Raw genomic sequence first — 9,317 nt, 5'->3', positions numbered from 1 at the left:
AGAGCTCATTGAAAAGAACCTAGGTTTCCGTACCTAGGCAAATTGAAAACGCTTCGCAGCGAAATAGGAGAGTCCAAGTGCTGTGCCCCGATAACAATGCTAAAAGACTGAGATTTCAGTGTAGGGCTCCCCCCGTGCTTGAGGAATGCCGGTTGGTCTCAAACCGATGGCCTAAATAAGGCAAATACACGTATCAACTGATTTTCCACACTAACAGGACGTTCTAAATTAGCAAATCTCTCCACTCATTATATCTATTTTGAGGAGTTGAAATTTTACATTAATTTTTTATAATTCAATCCGTGTAAACCTGTTAGCTGGTCGAGAAGTCTACGTGTTCACCCAACGTACTGTACCAATTAATTACTTGTAAATAACTCATGACTTTAAATACCTAGGTGTTTCTATAATTCAGCTGAGTTTATTTCTTATTTATCTCTTCATAATGCCTAATCTTAACCACTAGTATAGACGATCACACCGTACCATCACAGAAATTTGATGCCGAGTGACCAGGGATCTATGTACGTATTCGAAATAACGATATGACTAGATTTACATTAACATAAAAATAACACAACGTAGAAATTGTGATTGGGTATTTGAGAGAGAAAAATTTATAAACTTACATTACTATTTATAAATTATAAGTTTTAAGGACACACTGCATGTTGTTTTATATTTATATGTTGTACATTTACATTTATTTATGTATAGGGGGAGCAGGAGAGCAGAAATAAGCTGTATGTCTTATAAATGTAAAATTTACAGGTTTTCAGAAGATACTACAGAGATCGAGCTATTATTCCTTGCTTATTTCTCAGACTTAATTTTTTTCAAACTCTGAGAATACATATAATCAAAGCAGACCCAAACATGTGATTGCAATTAGTATCAGTATTATATTAGTATTAAAAATACGGCTTCGCGACTTATGAAAGTTATTCAAATAAAATTTAAAATAGTACCAAAGTAGGTAAAAGAAATAGGGTCAAATTGAAAAAAAAAAAAAGGATGTCTTCAGGTAGAAAAGGACGTAGAACAAAGCAAGTAGGTGCGGGGCAAAGCGATGTTAGTACCGTAGAATCGAGCGAGCAAACAACGACCTTAGGGAATGCTACATTAGAGTTGATTTTGAAAAAAATCACCGAATTCGAAGCGAAATTACAACAGTTAAATTCAAATACCGGTTCAAATGAAATCGCGAGCATTTCTTCACACGAGTCGAACGGGATTAATGAAAATGAAAAATCTGATAGGCAGGGGTCAAATCTTGAAACCGCGAGCACAAGTACATTATCTGAGACCCGGAATTTATATGTTGTACAGCCGTCAGTAACTAAACCAAATTTCGACGGAAAACCATTCACTAACCCCATCGTTTTTCTAAAACGATTAAAGAAATATATAAGGGCGGTAAATGAATTAGATCGCGAAATAGATATAGCGTTAGGTTGCATCTCGGGGCATGCTCGGAAGGTTATGGACTTGTATTCGAAGGGCTGGACTACGTTCGCTGACTTCGAGATTGATTTTAGACGAAATTATTGGACCGAACAAATTCAGGAATCTATAAGATATAAATTGATTAATGCGGTATATTCAAGCGATTCGGGAATGTCGATGTCCGAACATTTTGCTGAGCAAGCAGAATCAATGCAGTCATTAACTATTGCGTTTAGTGAGAGAGATTTGGTCAATTCTATTATGCGACATTATGCTATAGATATACAGCGATTATGGTTTACTAGAACAGAGGAAGTTAGCATCATGAACGGAGCGAAATTTCTTCGAAACATAGAGCAAAATATTGTTGAAAAACCTAGGCAAATTACGAGAGGTACTGTTAGTAATAATTACAGAGGTAGACGATACAATGAGTCATCATCGAGACGACCTATTGTAGCAACAATGTCAACAAGAAGTTGGAGAGCTAGGGGAAATTCGACGAGGGGACGCGGCTATCGTGGTCGATTAGGTTCTAGGGTTAACTTTAACAGGCCTACGGTATCCGAATCTAAACAAATTAGGCCGGCTATCACGTTCGTGAAAGAGGGCGAGGATCTTACTGTGTCTAAGAATGTGGGGGAGGGATCATCAAAAAACTAGAATGCCCAACACAAACGAGGTCAAATCAGTTATTCTTGTGTGGCACGGGCGTCAGAAAGACCTCAGATCACGAAAGGACAGGTGTAGTCTATAGGATCTTAATTAATAGTGGATGGAAGCCAGGACAGAGTTTGGGGACCGGAGATAAGGGACTTAAACGGTTATTAAGAGGCGGCGTTGATTATAACGAGTATAGTAGTCAATTTGAAATTAGGAGTATAGGAATCTTATTGGAAAACCAGTTTGAAAATGTAACAGAGTGTAATGAGTTAGGCGTGACTTGTGAAACTTGTATGAGGAGAGGTTTGAATGTGTACACAATGTATCATGAATTAGATGAACAAACCGATGTGAGTGTTGATTATTCTTTACCTAGGTTACCTGAAGTATGTGTTAGATTGTATGGAAGAAGTATGAGTGCACTCATAGATACGGGAAGTCAGATTAGTGGAATAACTAGGGAATTGTACGACTCTATTCTAAGAGAACATGGGACATTGCCAGAGATCGCTATTCCAGCAATTCAAATACAAGGCGCGTTTGGATCGCGAAGTGAAAGCACAAATCGGTTAGTGCTAATAGAGTTTCAGTTAGGTAGTACTTTAGTTGAAGCACCTGTACTAGTTATGCGACGTCTTCCTAGGTCATTGATACTAGGATACGATTGGTTAGAGCGGGTAAAAGGAATAGTGAACTGTAATGGTGAACACACTTTGACTATTGAACATATGGGCGTTAGGTCTTGTGTTAGGCTGAATTCGGACTGCAAAATCGAAAGGTTAGGGGGAGAGACGAACGCAGCCACGATCAATTTAATATTAAATCAAAACTCTAGGCCAGTGGAACAAAGTGTATTAGACATGAATTTAGATAGTGAGAAATTTAAGGGATTAAAATTAGATGACGCGAACTTAAGTAATGAACAAAAGGAATTATTACTACCTGTGTTAAACAAACACTGTAAGGTATTTGCGGAAGGTTTAGGTTTGACAAACAAGTACGAACACGTTATTGAGCTATTAGACGAAACACCTTTTGTAAAACACAGTTATCCGGTACCTTTGGCGTATAGAGAACAGGTAAAAACCGAATTAGAAGAGTTAGAAAAACTAGGCGTGATCAGACAGGAAGCGACTCCTTACTGTAGTCCTCTCACTTTCACTAAGAAGCGAGATGGGTCAATAAGACTCTTATTGGACGCACGAGAGTTGAATAAGAAAATGGTAGGTGACGCGGGCGCGCCTCCACTCACATCTGAGATTTTACAATCCTTTCATGGAGTAAATTATATCAGTTTAATTGATTTGAATAATACCTATTTTCAAATACCTTTGCATAAAGATTCTAGGAAGTATACTGGGTTCTCGTTCATGGGGAAGACGTATACTTATAATGTTTTACCTCAAGGTTTAAAAACTTCTGTAGCAGGGTTCTCGAGAGCAATGGATTATATCCTAGTAGGAGTACGAGAGTTTTGCGTAAACTATTTAGACGACATAGTCATATTCACTACGGGGGACATAAAGTTACACTTAGAACATTTAGATCGAGTGTTAGATAAATTAGAAACCGCAGGTTTAACTGGAAGGTTAGAGAAGTGTCGGTTCTTATGTGTAGAGGTAAAGTTGTTAGGACACATAGTAAATACTAACGGGGTACGTATGGATCCTGAACGGGTTAAAGCCATATTAGACTTCCCTATACCTCGGACTATAAAACAATTACGAGGATTTCTGGGATTAATAAATTATTTCAGAAGATTTATTTCAAAATATAGCGAAGAGGTTAAACCACTGTGTGACCTATTAAAACAAAATACGAAATGGTCATGGACAGAGGAAATTAACGACTGTTTTGAAAGGGTCAAGAAATTGTTTATAGACACGATACTTCTTGTACACCCAGATCCTAAGGGAACTTATTATTTACAAACCGATAGCAGTAATTTGGGGGTTTCGGGTTATGTCTATCAATTGAATGAAGCTGGTGAAGAACAAATATTAGGGTTCTGTAGTAAAGCATTGACAGAGACAGAACGCAAATGGACAGTTACTGAACAAGAACTATGGGCCATCATTTTCAGTTTGTCAAAGTTTGAAACATATTTGAGAGGAGCGAATTTAGTCATTAGGACTGATCATAAAAGTCTGATTTTCTTGCAGACGTGCAAACTATTGAGCGCTAGGATGATACGTTGGGTACATTATATAGGGCGATTTAATTACACAGTCGAACATGTGAAAGGTAAACTAAACATTGTAGCAGACGTATTGTCTCGACATTTAAAGGGGACCACCGATGTATTAACTAACAAGGTCACGGGGCCTGAAATGAATCTATTTAAAACATCATTAGGACGATTAGTGCGGGAGCGATGGAGAGAGATAGGTAGTTATCAAAGTCGCGACAAGACTGCTAGTGAGATAATTAGACGCGTGCAAACAGCAGACACTTCTGAATCAAAGTACTACGTGCTTAAAGAAGGGATTCTTTATAGAAGAGACATAAAAGGGGATATCTTAAGGTTATATGTTCCCGAGAACATACTAAGGGATTTGATAGTTAGCATACATGAAGAAGTAGGTCATTTCGGGCGATACAAGGTTTATGCTCTGATGAAACGTCAATATTATTTCCCAAATATGTCTCGTATAATAGGTCGTGTTGTAAGAGCTTGCGAGGCATGTCAAAAGTCAAAACATGCTTTGGAAACGCACACGGGGCCGATAAAAACTGTAATAGCGAAGGAAATAGGAGAGAGAGTTTTTTGCGATATTTTTGGACCTTTACCGGCAGGACGATTTGGTTTTAAATACATATTCGTAATGCAAGATGCTTATAGTAAGTTAATCAGACTATACCCACTACGCCAGGCTAGTGGGAAGGCTACTTTAACTTGTGTAAAAAAGTTTCATAAGCAGGTCACAATTAAGACATTATGTTCAGACAGAGGCGCGAACTTTACTTCAAAAGTTTTCGAGTTAGGTATTCGCCAACTAGGTATCGAATTAACGCACACATCTGTTAGAAATCCGCGGCCAAATTCGACAGAGAGGGTTAATAAAGAGTTAGGTAGATTATTCAGGACGTATTGCGACAAATCGCATCGTTCATGGGTAGATCTATTATCGGATATAGAAGATTGTTATAATCAGGTAATACATACTACAACGGGATATTCGCCAAACGAGATTATATATGGAAAACGTACTCTGCTATCGACTGATTTCAACACTGACTCATCGGTGAGGACAGACTTACAGGGTGAACCGTTAGAACAGATTCGACAGCAGGCACGACAAAACATAGATAAGGCGGCCGAAAGTAGACAATTACATTATAACAAAAATCATAAGTTAATACAATTCGAAATCGGAGATTTAGTGAAACTTAAGACTTTTACGAAGTCAGATGCGGATAAAAAGTTGACAAAAAAATTCATGCGCTTATATGAAGGACCGTACATAATAGGGGCAGTTCCATATAATAATGTATATACATTAATAGACGTTCATACTGGTAAAGTTAAGGGTAACTACAATGCCATTCATTTGTTTAGGTACTATGTAGATAAATAGAAAGATAGGTAAAACTAGAGTATTAAAAGGGACAGAAAACAGGTAGTTTGGGGTACACTAAACAAAGAGATACCTGAGTTAAGTAGTTATGGTCATGCCCGAGGGTATAATAGATAGGCGTGGGAGGTTTAAGACTAGCGCTCGAATACAGATAAGAAAAAAAAAAAAAATAGATTTTGAAACGACTAGTACAGCTGCAATGAAAATAGGGGATTACTGCGTGTATTAAAAATCTATTTTGGGGGAGCGTGAGATGGCCTTGTCATCCGTCATACGGTTTTATGACTGTCGGAAATTTGAAGCCTTGCTCTTAAAAACAAAAATCTCGCACGAAAAGAAATAAATTAGTTAAGTTTCTGAGTAATTGTAGGAAAGGAAGTAAAAAAAAAAATAAAAGGGCAAAATAAATTGCTCTAAAGCTAAATTGCGTTAGGGTCGGTCATAAATTAGATAAAAGTCGTAAATTTTAACTTAGAAATCTCTACAAGTGTACAAAATTGTAATCACGTGTTATAAGAGTGGTCTAGACAAGGCAAGAGCGTGAGAAAGCAAAAGGTACGGCCCATTAAGGGATGTTTGAAATACATTTTATTTTCAGCCAATTAGCCATCAGCCAGGGTAATTCTGTGCGCAAGAGTGAACCAATCAGAAACCGAAATTTCGCTGGTTTTTTTTTTGCATTTCAGATCATGGGCGTGGACAAAGATATCCGTGTGGACGTTTTAAGTCTACACTGGGGGACCGAGGTGGACATTCGATTGAGGTCTGGCTCAACGTGCAGTAGAGCCTAACAGTGAATATTAATTAAGTGTAGAAATATATTGCAATTGTATAGTTAATAATAGAAAAATTATAAATAGAATAAAATAGTGTGTATCCGGGCCAGCAGAAGCTGATATATGGTGATGTACTAATTTACATTTAATTTTAAACTAGATTATTTGAAAATCAGTTCCAAAAATCTTGAGTAAAGAATTATTTTACAAACTAAATTAGAGATGATATTATTATTTGGATATTAGGAGGTGTTACAATATTGTGTATAACTATTAGATTTGCATCCAAAATTATAGAAATGGGACATTTCTCTTTGTGGAACTAGGATTCAAATATATCTAGAATAAATAATGAATATATTATAATTTACGCATAATGTGTGTCCTTAAAATTTACTTTATTATAGAAGTAAGAATTATAGATAATATCTCTATTGATTATGTGGGCATGTGTGTATTTTAGATAAAATGGTGTACATAATATTATATAAAGCCGAAAGGGTTTTTTTGTTTGAATATTTGCTTTTCCCTTTCAATAATTAGTATGGCTTAGGAAGCAAATATTCGGCCGGGAATTAATTAATGTAATAAAGTTACTTAATTCCCAGTCTAAATAATAAATTCAGTTTCTCTTCTTTTTTTCTAAATACTCAACTGTATGAGTAAATAAACAATTATTTACCAGAAATAAATGCACTTGGGTATAACTATCATCTTTTATTTGCTATATTTAGATACATTTTCCTAGACATTTAATAATGGAGATTCAATTTGTTTGGAGGCTAGACTATCGTATTGTAATATTAACAAAGCCAAAGATACGAAGAAACCATGTATCGAACTAACTTGAGCTCCAATATTAAGATTTTCTCATATGACCTATTTACCAATCACAATTCCTATTATTAAGTAAAAATTAGGTTAGGTTTTTTTTTCAGCAGTGCACCTATTTATAATACTAGCTCTTATTCAGCATTAAATAGGGAATAAAATTGAATTAGCAGTCTAATGCAGTCTGATGGAATGACACTTGTCGTTACAATTATAGATTTGGTAGAAAAATTACTCAATAGCTAAAATAAGGTGGTGTGCTATAAACTACTAGCTACCGCGGTATAAACATCGTCTTCATCAACATGAACAGCTTTCACCGGCTCACTACTGAGCGCGGACTTCATAGAGAACTCTCGATCAAGTTTACCTTCATCATATGGTATTTTATACCATTATGTGAAATTCTCACGATGGTTTTTCCTTATACTTTTATTATCACAAAACGATTAGTACTAATATACCAAGAATGCTCTCCACTACTAAAGATAATAGGGTTGGCTGGGTTCGAATCCCAGGCTAAAGACACCTTAAAGGGACCTTGTCGAGGATACTTTCGAGTAACAGCTAAATTTCATCTACCTACTAAAATACCCTGAACGAGACAATGGAATACACGCTGCCTCCGGAGGACAGATGGCGAGGCAGGTAGGTACCTTTTTTTTTATGGTGTACCGATCTTTCCCAAACAGCATTTTAGGTAACATTATCTGTTAAAACCGACGCCAGCTGAATTTGTGAATCACCGAGTTTTTGAATAGATAAAAATACTAGTTTTGCTGTACTTTGTAATTCCTTTGCTTGATATTATATGGTACATGGTTGATTGGTGACGTACCAGCAGCGAGATTCCGGCACAAAGCAAACACGTCATGTCTTTATACAGCTGGACTCTCCGAACTAATAAATTGGCCAATTTATTGACAATCAATCAAACAAATATATAAATATACAAAAATACCATGGTTTTGGGGCGAGCCCAGAGCTCATTGAAAAGAACCTAGGTTTCCGTACCTAGGCAAATTGAAAACGCTTCGCAGCGAAATAGGAGAGTCCAAGTGCTGTGCCCCGATAACAATGCTAAAAGACTGAGATTTCAGTGTAGGGCTCCCCCCGTGCTTGAGGAATGCCGGTTGGTCTCAAACCGATGGCCTAAATAAGGCAAATACACGTATCAACTGATTTTCCACACTAACAGGACGTTCTAAATTAGCAAATCTCTCCACTCATTATATCTATTTTGAGGAGTTGAAATTTTACATTAATTTTTTATAATTCAATCCGTGTAAACCTGTTAGCTGGTCGAGAAGTCTACGTGTTCACCCAACGTACTGTACCAATTAATTACTTGTAAATAACTCATGACTTTAAATACCTAGGTGTTTCTATAATTCAGCTGAGTTTATTTCTTATTTATCTCTTCATAATGCCTAATCTTAACCACTAGTATAGACGATCACACCGTACCATCACAGCGTGTAGTACGTACTCTGTACGTTAAAAATGTTCGCCGTGATTCTTTAAATTGACATAGCTTTTTTATTTATGAAATAAACACTAAATGTTAAGTGAAGCTTACTACAATATATTAGTGAAAACCGTATCTAAATCGAATAAGCTGTTTCTGATATTAGCGTGCACAAACACACAGACAAACAGACAAACAGACAAACAGACAAACAGACAAAAAAATATATAATTACAATTTCGGGTTCGGCATCGATATAATAACAACCCCTGCTACTTTTTTTTTATATATTTCCATTGTACAGACACCACTTTTCTACAATTTTATTATATGTATAGATACATCCATATTCCTCCCGCTATGAGCTCCGCGCTGACTCGGCGCGACAATATATCGCGCTGTACGGCGTCACGTTAATCCCCGAGTGAGTTATGTATTGCCGATAGCGTCTTATCGTAAACCGTGATTACAATACTAATCAATTAAATTGTAATACATTGTAGTGCGAGATAATGACGATGTTAGAAGCTATTGTTGTGTACGTGATTCTCACTG

The sequence above is a fragment of the Maniola jurtina genome, chromosome 2, assembly GCF_905333055.1.
Source record: "Maniola jurtina chromosome 2, ilManJurt1.1, whole genome shotgun sequence".
NCBI lineage: Eukaryota > Metazoa > Arthropoda > Insecta > Lepidoptera > Nymphalidae > Maniola > Maniola jurtina.
The sequence above is the reverse complement of the archived record's forward strand: the minus strand, read 5'-3'. Positions refer to the sequence as shown.